This window comes from Ranitomeya imitator, chromosome 6 (genome assembly GCF_032444005.1).
Source record: "Ranitomeya imitator isolate aRanImi1 chromosome 6, aRanImi1.pri, whole genome shotgun sequence".
NCBI classification, from domain to species: domain Eukaryota; kingdom Metazoa; phylum Chordata; class Amphibia; order Anura; family Dendrobatidae; genus Ranitomeya; species Ranitomeya imitator.
Window position 1 is genome coordinate 207,167,149 of NC_091287.1, and position 16,677 is coordinate 207,183,825.

Consider the following 16,677-nt stretch of genomic DNA (forward strand, 5'->3'; position numbering starts at 1 on the left):
GTTTTGGAAGAATGTTCTCTGGTCAGATGAGACAAAAGTGGAGCTTTTTGGGCAAAGGCATCAACATAGAGTTTACAGGAGAAAAAAAGAGGCATTCAAAGAAAAGAACACGGTTCCTACAGTCAAACATGGCGGAGGTTCCCTGATGTTTTGGGGTTGCTTTGCTGCCTCTGGCACTGGACTACTTGACTGTGTGCATGGCATTATGAAGTCTGAAGACTACCAACAAATTTTGCAGCATAATATAGGGCCCAGTGTGAGAAAGCTGGGTCTCCCTCAGAGGTCATGGGTCTTCCAGCAGGACAATGACCCAAAACACACTTCAAAAATCACTAGAAAATGGTTTGAGAGAAAGCACTGGAGACTTCTAAGGTGGCCAGCAATGAGTCCAAACCTGAATCCCATAGAACACCAGTGGAGAGATCTAAAAATGGCAGTTTGGAGAAGGCACCCTTCAAATATCAGTGACCTAGAGTAGTTTGCCAAAGAAGAATGGTCTAAAATTCGAGCAGAGCATTGTAAGAAACTCATTGATGGTTACCGGAAGCGGTTGGTCGCAGTTATTTTAGCTAAAGGTTGTGCAACCAAGTATTAAACTGAGGGTGCCAATACTTTTGTCTGGCCCATTTTTGGAGTTTTGTGTGAAATGATCAATGCTTTGCTTTTTGCTTCATTCTCTTTTGTGTTTATTCATTTAACACAAATTAAATGAAGATAATACCAAATAATTTGTGTTTGCAATCATTTTCAGGAAGAAAATGAGTATTATCTGACAGAATTGCAGGGGTGTCAATACTTTTGGCCATGACTGTACCTTCCGAAGATCTGTAACGTCCCACGATGTAAATCCATCTGAAGGGGTTAAAATATTTTACAGCCAGGAGCTCTGCTAATGCAGCGGTGCTCGTGGCTGCAAAACCCCAGGGAATGAAGGTAAAGTAGGTCAATGACCTATATTTACCTTCATTTGCGGTGAGGCGCCCTCTGCTGGTTGTTCGAGCGTGGGAACTTTCCTAGAAAGCTACCAGGCTCGAGTTCATATGAGGGCGCCCTCTGCTGGTTGTTCTCATATGAACTTGAGCCTGGGAGCTTTCTAGGAAAGTTCACACGCTCGAGGAACAACCAGCAGAGGGCGCCTCACCGCAAATGAAGGTAAATATAGGTTATTGACCTACTTTACCTTCATTCCCCGGGGTTTTGCAGCCACGAGCACCACTGCATTAGCAGAGCTCCTGGCTGTAAAATATTTTAACCCCTTCAGATGGATTTACATCGAGGGACGTTACAGATCTTCGGAAGGTATGTATATTGTTGGTTTATTATTTTTTCTTTGTTACAGAGCGAGGGTCTTCAGAAGGATTGAGTGTAGAATAAAATATTACAACAACCTTTGTTTTTATTTCATTAAAATACTTTTAAATAATGTGTTTGTTTTTTTAACCCTTTACTAGTATTGGATTAATAATGGATAGGTGTCATAATTGACGCCTCTCCATTATTAATTTGGCTTAATGTCACCTTACAATAGCAAGGTGACATTAACCCTTCATTACCCCATATCCCACCGCTACACGGGAATGGGAAGAGAGTGGTCAAGTGCCTTTTCTGGGGTGGCTGGGGGCAGATGTTTTTAGACAGGGGGGGGGGCAATAACCATGGACCCTCTCCAGGCTATTAATATCTGCCCTCAGTCACTGGTTTTAATACTCTGGCGGTGAAAATTGCGCGGGAGCCCACGCCAATTTTTTCCGCCATTTGACCCTTTAATTTAATAGCTAGAACGCCCAAATTTTGCATATACACACTACTAACATTAGTAGTGTGGAATATGCAAAAAAATGGTGATATGAGATGGTTTACTGTATGTAAACCATGTCTCATATCATGTCGGGTTTTAGGAAGGAGATAGCAAAAGCCGGCAATTGAATTACCGGCTTTAAAGCTATCTCGCGCTGTATGAAATATTAATATATATACATATATGTGTCTATTGACATTATATATATATATATATATATATATATATATATATATATATATAGAGAGAGAGAGAGAGAGAGAGAGAGAGAGACAGTATATGTTTTTTATTTTTTTTAACACATGGATCCCTTGTATATCCTTGTATGTCGGTTTTGCAAGCCTGCGAGAAAAACACGCAGTATGGATGCCATACGGATTACATACGGAGGATGCCATGCGCAAAATACGCTGACACACCCTGCCTACGGAGGAGCTACGGACCACTATTTTGGGGACTTTTCAGCGTATTACGGCCGTAATATACGGACCGTATTGTCTTACGCCGAGTGTGACGCCGGCCTTAAGGTGCTCAAAACCACATTCAAGAAGTTTATTAACCTTTCAGGTGTTTCACAGGAATTTTTTGAATGTTTAAATAAAAATGAACATTTAAATTTTTTTCACAAAAAATTTATTTCAGCTCCAATTTGTTTTATTTTACCAAGGGTAACAGGAAAAAATGGTCCCCAAAGGTTGTTGTACAATTTGTCCTGAGTACACCGATACCCCATATGTGGGGGTAAACCACTGTTTGGGCGCATGGCAGAGCTCGGAAGCGAAGGAGCGCCGTCTGACTTTTCAATGCAAATTTGACAGGAATTGAGATGGGACACCATGTTGCGTTTGGAGAGCCCCTGATGTGCCTAAACATTGAAACCCCCCACAAGTGACACCATTTTGGAAAGTAGACCCCCTAAGGAACTTATCTAGATATGTGAGCACTTTGACCCACCAAGTGCTTTACAGAAGTTTATAATGCAGAACCGTAAAAATAAAAAAATAAGAATTTTCCCACAAAAATAATTTTTTAGCCCCCAGTGTTCTATTTTTCCAAGGGTAACAGTTTAAATTGGACCCTAAAAGTTGTTGTCCAATTTGTCCTGGGTACGCTGATACCCGATATGTGGGGGGGAACCACCGTTTGAGCGCATGGCAGAGCTCGGAAGGGAAGGAGCATTTGGAATGCAGACCTAAATGGATTGGTCTGCAGGCATCACATTGTGTTTGCAGAGCCCCTAATGTACCTAAACAGTAGAAACCCCCCACAAGTGACCCCATATTGGAAACTAGACCCCCCGAGGAACTTATCTAGATGTGTTGTGATAACTTTGAACCCCCAAGTGTTTCACTACAGTTTATAACGCAGAGCCGTGAGAATAAAAAATAATTTTCTCACAAAAATAATTTTTTAGCCCCCAGTCTTGTATTTTACCAAGGGTAACAGAAGAAATTGGACCCAAAAAGTTGGTGTCCAATTTGTCCTGAGTACGCTGATACCCCATATGTTGGGGTAAACCCCTGTTTAGGCACACGGGAGAGCTCGGAAGGGAAGGACCACCGTATTACTTTTTCAACGCAGAATTGGCTGGAATTGAGATCGGACGCCATGTCGCGTTTGGAGAGCCCCTGATGTGCCTAAACAGTGGAGACCCCCCAATTCTAACTGAAACCCTAATCCAAACACACCCCTAACCCTAATCTAAACGGTAACCCTAACCACACCTCTAACCCTCAACCCTATTCCCAACCGTAAATGTAGCCCCAACCCTAACTGTAGCCTTAACCCTAGCCCCAACCTTAATGGGAAAATGGAAATAAATACATTTTTTAATTTTTTCCTAACTAAGGGGGTGATGAAGGGGGTTTGATTTACTATTTATAGCGGGTTTTTTAGCGGATTTTTATGATTGGCAGCCGTCACACACTGAAAGACGCTTTTTATTGCAAAAAATATTTTTTGTGTTACCACATTATTATTATAATTTTTCCATATTTGGGTTCACAGAGTTATATGAGGTCTTATTTTTTGCGGGACGAGTGGACGTTGTTTTTGGGCATGTGACATTTTTTTTATCGCTTTTTATTCCGATTTTTGTGAGGCAGAATGACCAAAAACCAGCTATTCATGAATTTCTTTTGGTGGAGGCGTTTATACCGTTCCGCGTTTGGTAAAATTGATAAAGCAGTTTTATTCTGCAGGTCAGTATGATTACAGCGATACCTCATTTATATCATTTTTTTATGTTTTGGCGCTTTTATACGATAAAAACTATTTTATAGAAAAAATAATTATTTTTGCACCGCTTTATTCTGAGGAATATAACTTTTTAATTTTTTCGCTGATGATGCTGAATGGCGGCTCGTTTTTTGCGGGACAAGATGATGTTTTCTGTGGTACCATGGTTAGTTATATCAGTCTTTTTGATCGTGTGTTATTCCACTTTTTGTTTGGCAGTATGAGAATAAAGCGTTGTTTTTTTGCCTCGTTTTTTTCTACGGTGTTCACTGAAGGGGTTAACTAGTGATATAATTTTATAGGTGGGGTCGTCACGGACGCGGCGATACTAAATATGTGTACTTTTATTTTTTTTTTAAATTTAGATAAAGAAATGTATTTATATGAATTTTTTTTTTTGGGGGGGGGAATTTTTTTCAATTTTTTTTACCACATGTGAATATTTTTTTTTACACAATATCATTGCCCCAGGGGAGGGCATGTTTTAGTGTAAGATCGCTGATCTGACACTTTGCTGTGCACTGTGTCAGATGTTATGAACTGGTGATTCAGAACCACAATGGACCTGGTGGTTAAGAGCACACAAAATGACCTGAAAGTTACTAATAATATAAGACGAGCTCTGAGACGTGGGAACTCTGCTGACCGCAATCCCTAATCCTATCACACCACACTAGAAGTAGCCGTGGAGCGCTCCTGACCAGACCTAGGCGCCTCGGCACAGCCTGAGAAACTAGCTAGCCCTGAAGATAGAAAAATAAGCCTACCTTGCCTCAGAGAAATTCCCCAAAGGAAAAGGCAGCCCCCCACATATAATGACTGTGAGTAAAGATGAAAATACAAACACAGAGATGAAATAGATTTTAGCAAAGTGAGGCCCGACTTACTGAATAGACCGAGGATAGGAAAGATAGCTTTGCGGTCAGCACAAAAACCTACAAACAACCACGCAGAGGGCGCAAAAAGACCCTCCGCACCGACTAACGGTACGGAGGTGCTCCCTCTGCGTCCCAGAGCTTCCAGCAAGCAAGACAAACCAATATAGCAAGCTGGACAGAAAAAATAGCAAACAAAAGTAACACAAGCAGAACTTAGCTTATGCAGGGAAGACAGGTCACAAGAACGATCCAGGAGAGAGCAAGACCAATACTGGAACATTGACTGGAGGCCAGGAACAAAGAACTAGGTGGAGATAAATAGAGCAGCACCTAACGACTTAACCTCGTCACCTGAGGAAGGAAACTCAGAAGCCGCAGCCCCACTCACATCCACCAGAGGAAGCTCATGGACAGAACCAGCCGAAGTACCACTCATGACCACAGGAGGGAGCTTGACCACAGAATTCACAACAGTACCCCCCTTGAGGAGGGGTCACCGAACCCTCACCAGAGCCCCCAGGCCGACCAGGATGAGCCAAATGAAAGGCACGAACCAGATCGGCAGCATGAACATCAGAGGCAAAGACCCAGGAATTATCTTCCTGACCATAACCCTTCCACTTAACCAGGTACTGGAGTTTCCGTCTCGAAATACGAGAATCCAAAATCTTCTCCACTATATACTCCAACTCCACCTCAACCAAAACCGGGGCAGGAGGATCAACGGATGGAACCACAGGTGCCACGTATCTCCGCAACAATGACCTATGGAATACATTATGGATGGAAAAGCATTAAGCTACTTACTGGTAGCGGCGTTTCTCGGAGGCCCATGACAGCACGACAGACAGAGAGAGGGGATCCGCCCATTAGGAACAGGAAACCTACAGATACAAAAGGGCGGTACCTCTCCCTTGCCTCAGTTGTATTTCAGAGTCTTGAGAGGACTACCGCGGTTAGTGGCACAAAAAATATACACTACATACAATTATATACAGATTATATACAAATTTCCAGCTATATATTTGGAACTGGTATCCTGAGTGAGATATATACATCTATAGGAAGTGCAACCCCCAGTGAATAGGGAGGGAACTAAGGGTGCTGTCATGGGCCTCCGAGAAACGCCGCTACCAGTAAGTAGCTTAATGCTTTACTCGGACTCCCATGACAGCACGAGAATTACAGAGATGTAAGGTACCTTAGGGAGGGACTATGGCCTGTAGCACCCTTAACCCGAAAGTGAGATCAGAGGAAGCCCCCAAATCCAACCTATAGTGCTTAAAGAAGGTGGACGGGGATGACCATGTGGCCGCCTTACATATCTGGTCGATTGATACTCCAGATTTTTCTGCCCAGGATGTAGCCATGGCCCTGGTGGAATGCGCCCTCAGATTCTACGGAGCCGGACCCCCACCTGCAGTATAAGCCAAAGAGATAGCCTCCCTAATCCACTTTGCTAATGTGTATTTTGATACCCTAAGTCCCTTTCTAGGATCTTGGAAAGATAAAAATAATGCATCATCTTTCTTCCATGTGTCAGTAACAGAGATGTATTCTATAGGGCATCTCCTAACGTCTAATGTATGGAGTAGTTCTTCCTTAGGGTTAGCAGGATTAGGGAGGAAGGATGGTAAGATTATCTCTTGTGACCTGTGAAACCGTGATGATACTTTTGGTAAATAGGCTGGGTCCGGTCTGAGGATTACTCTGTCTGGTAGAAACTCTGTATAAGGGGATACCCTGGAGAGAGCTTGTATGTCTCCTACTCTACGGGCAGATGTAATTGCTACCAGAAATGCTGTCTTAAGGGATAGTGCCTTAATTGAAGCTGTTTGCAAAGGTTCAAATGGCTCTTTAGTCAATGCTGATAGGACTAAGTTGAGATCCCAAGGCATAGATCTATCTTTCTGAATGGGTCTAGATCTACTGGATGCCTTAATGAACCTTGAGATCCAGTAATTATTGGCAATGTTACAGGAGAATAGAGCTCCTAGGGCCGAGACCTGAACCTTTAGAGTACTAGTGGATAGACCTAGTTCTAAGCCTTTTTGCAGGAATTCTAAAATTTGTTTTACAGGTATTCCTTCTTCTAAATTGAAATCAGAAGAGGCCAGAAACTTTCGCCAGGTTCTAGCGTAGATTGTTGTGGTTATCTGCTTCCTACTTTTCATAAGGGTTTCAATCAAACTCGGGGAGAACCCTTTGTTTTTCAGTAACGCCCTTTCAAAGTCCATGCCGTTAAATGAAGGTTCTTTACTTGCGGATGACTGATCGGCCCCTGGTAGAGCAAATCCGGAATCTCCGGAAGTACCCAGGGATCCTCCACTGACATGATCCTGAGCCAAGTGAACCAGGCCCTTCTGGGCCAGAATGGGGCAATCAATATAACCCTGGCTCGATCTTCCCTTATCTTCCTGACTACCAAGGGTAATAGGCCTAGTGGAGGAAATGCGTATGCCAGCTGAAAATCCCAATTGATCAGGAAAGCGTCTACGGCTAGAGGATTTTCCCTGGGATTTAGGGAACAGAATTTTGTTGTCTTCCGGTTGTCCCTGGTAGCAAATAGATCTACATCTGGATGTCCCCATTTGTGGACAATCTGATCGAACACGCAATTGTTTAGGGACCACTCCCCTTGTCTCAAGGTGTTGCGGCTTAGAAAGTCCGCTTTGACGTTTTCCTTTCCTCTTATGTGCAGTGCGGATAGGGATAAAAAGTGATTCTCTGCTGTCTGGAACAGACGATCCGCCACTCTCATCAGTGACTCGGAATGAGTTCCACCCTGATGATTTATGTATGCGACCGTCACCCGGTTGTCCGAAAGGATCTTGACATGATGACCCTGCAGATATGAGAGGAATTTTTTCACTGAAAGCTCTACTGCCATTAATTCTTTCTGGTTGGAGGAGGCTGATATTAGGGAAGGGGGCCATAGACCCTGCACCATCATGTCATCCATGTGTGCTCCCCAACCCGCAGGGCTAGCATCAGTAGTTACCACACGTGTTACCTGAGACATCCAGGGAACCCCCGCCGATAAGTTTTCACTGACTAGCCACCACTTAAGAGATGTGAGTGCTTTTGGACCTAAAGTAACCTGACTCTGCAGGGACCCCTGTAAGATTTTGTCATTAACCAGCACCTCAGCTTGTAATGGTCTGGTGTGGAATTGGGCCCAACGGACAGCGGGAATGCAGGAAGTTAAGGAACCCAATAGAGACATAGCCTGTCTAAGGGTCATGGATGGTTTGTCAATTGCCTTAGACACCTGTTGCTGAATATGTAAAGATTTGTCGAGTGGAAGACAACATTGTTGTGTTTCTGAGTTTAATAATAGTCCTAAGAATCTTTGTATTTTTTGAGGCTGTAAACGGGATTTCTCATAATTTATGATCCACCCCAGACGCTCCAGTCTGGATGTGGCTGATTCTAGCTGGGACAGGCAATGGTCTGCTGAGCTCCCTACTATAAGGAAGTCATCCAAGTAGGGAATGATCAGGATGTCGGACTCTCGCAAGTGTGCCATAACCTCAGCCACTAGCTTTGTGAACACTCTAGGAGCTGCTGATAAGCCAAAGGGGAGCGCTCTGAACTGGAAATGGTGAATGCTACCCTCCATTGACACCGCTACTCTCAGGAATTTCTGGAAATCTTCATGTATTGGAACATGATAGTATGCATCTTTAAGATCTACAACTACCATAAAACAGTGATTAAACAATATCTTTATTGCTGAATTAACCGTTTCCATTTTGAAGGATTCATTAACCAGGAATTCATTAAGACGCTTTAGATTAATGATCGTTCTAAACGATCCATCTGGCTTTTTGATCAGAAAAAGAGGAGAATAAAATCCCCTTCCTTTTTCTGAATCTGGAATTTCCACCAATACATTCTTGGCGCATAAGTTCATGACTTCAGCCTCTAGGGCTGCTTGCTCCAGGGGGGAGGAACGATACGGGGTTACTTTGAATTTATCCCGAGGCCAATGATTGAAGTCCAGCCTTAGACCTTTAGTAACAATGCCTCTGACCCATCTACTGTTCGTTATGTCAAGCCATGCTGAGGAGAATGCTGACAGTCTGCCCCCCACAGGGATTGCTAGTCATTGGTCTGGTTTTTTCTGATCCTTTGAGGAACGGCGAAACATATATCCCGTACCTCTACCGCGTCTGTCTTCCCATCTGAAACTCTCTCTAGTGGGAGAGGACCCGCGTTTCTTCCCACGACCAAATCTTCTTCGACTGAAGGGTCGGCAGTAGGATGCCGAGTACAGGCTTGGGAACTTCTTTTTATCATCGCTTTCCTTTTCCAGTAACTCGTCCAGCATTGGACCGAAGAGATACTGTCCCTCGCACGGAATGGCGCAGAGCTTAGTTCTGGACTGGATGTCCCCTGACCAGCACTTTAACCATAGGGCCCTGCGAGCCGCGTTAGATAGACCTGCTGCTCTGGCCGCCATTCTGACAGAGTCCACAGAAGCATCCGATAGGAAGGCTGCAGCATTCTGAATTGTCGGAAGCGCTTTCAAAATAGAATCTCTGGATGCCCCATCCTTCAGCCGGTAAGGCCCCCTTTTTTTCAGGTTTTTTCCATTCACGGAGTATCAATTCTTTGATCTTCTCATTTACCGGAAAAGACCTATGTTTCTTACGATCTAACCCACTAAACATTAACTCCTGTTTGGAGGGCTGTGATTTGGGTTCCTCTATACCCATCGTGCCCCTAACTGATTTGACTACCTTGTCAATTTTATCTAAGGGTAGACAAAATCGTCCAGACTCTTCATCTGATGAAGAGGAGAAAGGACTAGAGAGATAAATATTTTCTTCTCTTTCCTCTTCTGATGAATTAGAGTCCACAGGGGTCCTATGCTTCGAGCCTTCCGCTTGGGATAGGGATCGTAATGACTCCCTTACTTCCAGCCAAATCATTTCTTTTAAATTTGCCGTACTCACGGACTCTTCTGCTACCTGGGGGAGGACAATATAGGTGATAACTACTATCTGACCTAAGGTCACTTCCACCCAACCACTCCTGTAGACCTCACCGTCTGTTGTATACAGGGGGCACATAACTTTTTAGTACAGGAGTCGGGTAAGGGGACTCCACAGAGGGCACACTCCTTATGCTTGGATTTTTCCGTACTTTTCTTCCCCTAGAAAGATAAAGTATAAGGGGCCGCGTCACAGAGTGAACTTTCACGTAGATCACTTACCCGTGCGCCCAAGTCAAATACCGGAATCCGAGGGGGTTCTTTCCTAGACGAAGCTCTGGATCCCTGTTCGGATGAGCTTTTTCGACTAGGTTGGTCGCCTCTATCCTTTTTGGGCTTCTGACGCATCTCGTCCGACAGCTGCTGCTGCTGCTGCTCACTCACCACTCTCCATGACGGATTACGACCAAAAGCATGGTTCTGAAATTGTGACCTGCTTATATCCCCCTTGGATCCGGTCAGCAGATAGGCCAGCGCTATCCCTATTGGTTCCTGGACACAGTCAGGAGGGCAGAGGGCTGTATGATGAACCGGCGCTCAGATGCGATGGGCGCCGCCATCTTGGAATGCCCGCGCATGCGCAGACGCCCGGCGACCCGGAAGCGGCTACCAGACTCCGCCCCCCCACGTCACCGCACCCGGAAACGCTCCAGCACACGCTGAGAGCGGTGCAGGACGCCGGGGACGGATCGGCAGCGCTCCGGAGCTCGCCCACACATCGGAGCCCGGCACCCGCAGCCATGCCGCACCGCTGCACCACCAATGGGAATACTTACCTGCGCCGACGCTGATGGATGCAGGAAATCCTCCGGACTCCGCTCCCTGCTGCGAACACCACCGACGTGCAATCCAGCAAGGACCACCGTGGTGTCTCCAGGGATCTCCGCACCGGCCGAGGTAGGAGACCCCCCCGCTACCGTAATCGGCCGGCCTGGGCTCCTTCGTCTGTAGGCACCCGTCCCCTCAGGAACAGGAAACCAACTGAGGCAAGGGAGAGGTACCGCCCTTTTGTATCTGTAGGTTTCCTGTTCCTCTCTCTGTCTGTCGTGCTGTCATGGGAGTCCGAGTAAAAGAAGCTGGAAGGGTCAAACGAAAAGACACAGGAATAAGAACCTCAGAAATCCTATACGGACCAATGAAACGAGGCTTAAACTTAGGAGAGGAAACTTTCATAGGAATATAACGAGACGACAACCAAACCAAATCCCCAACACGAAGTCGGGGACCCACACAGCGCCTGCGGTTAGCGAAACGTTGAGCCTTCTCCTGGGACAATGTCAAATTGTCCACTACATGAGTCCAAATCTGCTGCAACCTATCCACCACAGTATCCACACCAGGACAGTCCGAAGACTCAACCTGCCCTGAAGAGAAACGAGGATGGAAACCAGAATTGCAGAAAAACGGCGAAATCAAAGTAGCCGAGCTGGCCCGATTATTAAGGGCGAACTCAGCCAAAGGCAAAAAGGACACCCAATCATCTTGATCAGCAGAAACAAAACATCTCAGATATGTTTCCAAGGTCTGATTGGTTCGTTCAGTTTGGCCATTTGTCTGAGGATGGAAAGCCGAGGAAAAAGACAAATCAATGCCCATCCTAGCACAAAAGGCTCGCCAAAACCTCGAAACAAACTGGGAACCTCTGTCAGAAACGATGTTCTCCGGAATGCCATGTAAACGAACCACATGCTGGAAAAACAATGGCACCAAATCAGAGGAGGAAGGCAATTTAGACAAGGGTACCAAATGGACCATCTTAGAGAAGCGATCACAAACCACCCAAATGACCGACATCTTTTGAGAGACGGGGAGATCCGAAATAAAATCCATAGAGATATGTGTCCAGGGCCTCTTCGGGACCGGCAAGGGCAAAAGCAACCCACTGGCACGAGAACAGCAGGGCTTAGCCCGAGCACAAATCCCACAGGACTGCACAAACGAACGCACATCCCGCGACAGAGACGGTCACCAAAAGGATCTAGCCACCAAATCTCTGGTACCAAAGATTCCAGGATGACCAGCCAACACCGAACAATGAACCTCAGAGATAACTCTACTCGTCCATTTATCAGGGACAAACAGTTTCTCCGCTGGGCAACGGTCAGGTCTATTAGCCTGAAATTTTTGCAGCACCCGCCGCAAATCAGGGGAGATGGCAGACAAAATTACCCCCTCTTTGAGAATACCTGCTGGCTCAGGCAAACCCGGAGAGTCGGGCACAAAACTCCTAGACAGGGCATCCGCCTTCACATTCTTAGAGCCCGGAAGGTACGAAACCACAAAGTAAAAACGGGAGAAAAACAGCGACCAACGAGCCTGTCTAGGATTCAACCGTTTGGCAGACTCGAGATAAGTCAAGTTCTTGTGATCAGTCAAGACCACCACGCGATGCTTAGCTCCTTCAAGCCAATGACGCCACTCCTCGAATGCCCACTTCATAGCCAGCAACTCTCGATTGCCAACATCATAATTACGCTCAGCAGGCGAAAACTTCCTGGAAAAGAAGTCACATGGTTTCATCACCGAGCCATCAGAACTTCTTTGCGACAAAACAGCCCCTGCTCCAATCTCAGAAGCATCAACCTGAGACCACCTTGACGATTGGTTGATGGGCTCACACTATTTGATTATATCAAATTCTGTGCAAAGCGTCTCTTAAATATTTTCCTAATGTTCAAAAGCCATTTTGCTATTCATAATTCATATATTTCATATTAGACATGCTTTTGCACGATAGAGTGCAACCTTTTTTGTATATTTATGTATGGAGGTAGCTGCTCCTGGTATGCACCTATTCACACTAATTTGGATGTGCGAGTCTTTTTTCTGTCATTTCTATGTTAGCTGACTGACTGCGCACTCCTCCCATCACCATGTGGTTTTTAATTGCATCTCATCACACTTGGTCCCGGTCAACCCATATGTAGGCTTTGCTGAACAGAGGTATCCACATTCACCCAGGCATACAGACATTGGCCTTCGGTAAGTATTCACATTTGGACAGGGAGATCAGGGACCCATCAGTTTTATGAGACCACCTTGACGATTGGTTGATGGGCTCACACTATTTGATTATATCAAATTCTGTGCAAAGCGTCTCTTAAATATTTTCCTAATGTTCAAAAGCCATTTTGCTATTCATAATTCATATATTTCATATTAGACATGCTTTTGCACGATAGAGTGCAACCTTTTTTGTATATTTATGTATGGAGGTAGCTGCTCCTGGTATGCACCTATTCACACTAGTTTGGATGTGCGAGTCTTTTTTCTGTCATTTCTATGTTAGCTGACTGACTGCGCACTCCTCCCATCACCATGTGGTTTTTAATTGTATCTCATCACACTTGGTCCCGGTCAACCCATATGTAGGCTTTGCTGAACAGAGGTATCCACATTCACCCAGGCATACAGACATTGGCCTTCGGTAAGTGTTCACATTTGGACAGGGAGATCAGGGACCCATCAGTTTTATGAGACCACCTTGACGATTGGTTGATGGGCTCACACTATTTGATTATATCAAATTCTGTGCAAAGCGTCTCTTAAATATTTTCCTAATGTTCAAAAGCCATTTTGCTATTCATAATTCATATATTTCATATTAGACATGCTTTTGCACGATAGAGTGCAACCTTTTTTGTATATTTATGTATGGAGGTAGCTGCTCCTGGTATGCACCTATTCACACTAGTTTGGATGTGCGAGCCTTTTTTCTGTCATTTCTATGTTAGCTGACTGACTGCGCACTCCTCCCATCACCATGTGGTTTTTAATTGCATCTCATCACACTTGGTCCCGGTCAACCCATATGTAGGCTTTGCTGAACAGAGGTATCCACATTCACCCAGGCATACAGACATTGGCCTTCGGTAAGTATTCACATTTGGACAGGGAGATCAGGGACCCATCAGTTTTATGAGACCACCTTGACGATTGGTTGATGGGCTCACACTATTTGATTATATCAAATTCTGTGCAAAGCGTCTCTTAAATATTTTCCTAATGTTCAAAAGCCATTTTGCTATTCATAATTCATATATTTCATATTAGACATGCTTTTGCACGATAGAGTGCAACCTTTTTTGTATATTTATGTATGGAGGTAGCTGCTCCTGGTATGCACCTATTCACACTAGTTTGGATGTGCGAGTCTTTTTTCTGTCATTTCTACTCGTCCATTTATCAGGGACAAACAGTTTCTCCGCTGGGCAACGGTCAGGTCTATTAGCCTGAAATTTTTGCAGCACCCGCCGCAAATCAGGGGAGATGGCAGACAAAATTACCCCCTCTTTGAGAATACCTGCCGGCTCAGGCAAACCCGGAGAGTCGGGCACAAAACTCCTAGACAGGGCATCCGCCTTCACATTCTTAGAGCCCGGAAGGTACGAAACCACAAAGTAAAAACGGGAGAAAAACAGCGACCAACGAGCCTGTCTAGGATTCAACCGTTTGGCAGACTCGAGATAAGTCAAGTTCTTGTGATCAGTCAAGACCACCACGCGATGCTTAGCTCCTTCAAGCCAATGACGCCACTCCTCGAATGCCCACTTCATAGCCAGCAACTCTCGATTGCCAACATCATAATTACGCTCAGCAGGCGAAAACTTCCTGGAAAAGAAGTCACATGGTTTCATCACCGAGCCATCAGAACTTCTTTGCGACAAAACAGCCCCTGCTCCAATCTCAGAAGCATCAACCTCGACCTGGAACGGGAGCGAAACATCTGGCTGGCACAACACAGGGGCAGAAGAAAAACGACGCTTCAACTCCTGAAAAGCTTCCACAGCAGCAAAAGACCAATTGACCACATCAGCACCTTTCTTGGTTAAATCAGTCAATGGTTTAGCAATACTAGAAAAATTATTGATGAAGCGACGATAAAAATTAGCAAAGCCCAGGAACTTTTGCAGACTCTTCAGAGATGTCGGCTGAGTCCAATCATAAATGGCCTGAACTTTAACAGGGTCCATCTCGATAGTAGAAGGGGAAAAAAATGAAACCCAAAAATGAAACCTTCTGAACACCAAAGAGACACTTTGACCCATTCACAAACAAAGAATTCGCACGCAGGACCTGGAACACCATTCTAACCTGCTTCACGTGAGACTCCCAATCATCCGAGAAGACCAAAATATCATCCAAGTATACAATCAGGAATTTATCCAGGTACTCTCGGAAGATGTCATGCATAAAGGACTGAAATACTGATGGAGCATTGGAAAGCCCGAATGGCATAACCAGGTACTCAAAATGGCCCTCGGGCGTATTAAATGCTGTTTTCCATTCATCGCCCTGTTTAATACGCACAAGATTATACACACCACGAAGATCTATCTTGGTGAACCAACTAGCCCCCTTAATCCGAGCAAACAAATCAGACAGCAGCGGCAAGGGGTACTGAAATTTGACTGTGATTTTATTTAGAAGGCGGTAATCAATACAAGGTCTTAACGAACCATCCTTCTTGGCCACAAAAAAGAACCCTGCTCCCAATGGCGACGACGGGCGAATATGACCCTTCTCCAAGGATTCCTTTTCGTAACTCCGCATAGCGGCGTGCTCAGGCACAGACAAATTAAACAGTCGACCTTTAGGAAACTTACTACCAGGAATCAAATCGATAGCACAATCGCAATCCCTATGCGGAGGTAGGGCACTGGACTTGGGCTCATCAAATACATCCCGGTAATCCGACAAGAACTCTGGGACCTCAGAAGGGGTGGATGATGAAATAGACAGAAATGGAACATCACCATGTACCCCCTGACAACCCCAGCTGGACACAGACATGGATTTCCAATCTAATACTGGGTTATGGACTTGTAGCCATGGTAACCCCAACACTACCACATCATGCAGATTATGCAACACCAAAAAGCGAATATCCTCCTGATGCGCAGGAGCCATGCACATGGTCAGTTGGGTCCAGTATTGAGGCTTATTCTTGGCCAAAGGCGTAGCATCAATTCCTCTCAATGGAATAGGATACTGCAAGGGCTCCAAGAAAAACCCACAGTGTCTGGCAAACTCCAAGTCCATCAAATTCAGGGCAGCGCCTGAATCCACAAATGCCATGACAGAATAGGATGACAAAGAGCAGATCAAAGTAACGGACAAAAGAAATTTCGACTGTACCGTACCAATGGTGGCAGACCTAGCGAACCGCTTAGTGCGCTTAGGACAATCAGAGATAGCATGAGTGGAATCACCACAGTAAAAACACAGCCCATTCCGACGTCTGTGTTCTTGCCGTTCAGCTCTGGTCAAAGTCCTATCACATTGCATAGGCTCAGGTTTATGCTCAGATAATACCGCCAAATGGTGCACAGTTTTACGCTCACGTAAGCGTTGATCGATCTGAATGGCCAAAGACATAGACTCATTCAGACCAGCAGGCATAGGAAATCCCACCATGACATCCTTAAGGGCTTCAGAGAGACCCTTTCTGAAAATTGCTGCCAGCGCACATTCATTCCATTGAGTGAGCACAGACCACTTCCTAAACTTCTGACAATATATCTCTACCTCATCCTGACCCTGACACAGAGCCAGCAAATTTTTCTCTGCCTGATCCACTGAATTAGGTTCATCATAAAGCAATCCGAGCGCCAGAAAAAACGCATCAATATCACATAATGCAGAATCTCCTGGCGCAAAGGAAAATGCCCAGTCTTGAGGATCGCCACGTAATAAAGAAATAATGATCTTAACTTGTTGAACTGGGTCACCAGAGGAGCGGGGTTTCAAAGCCAGAAATAGTT

General features: G+C 45.1%; 1 long non-coding RNA gene across 1 annotated transcript in view; it reads right to left on the reverse strand.

Annotated features, from left to right (window-relative positions):
- LOC138642344 (uncharacterized) overlaps window positions 1–16,677 on the reverse strand; it is a 114,162-nt gene that overhangs the window by 80,250 nt on the left and 17,235 nt on the right. The gene's annotated exons all lie outside the window — the stretch shown is intronic.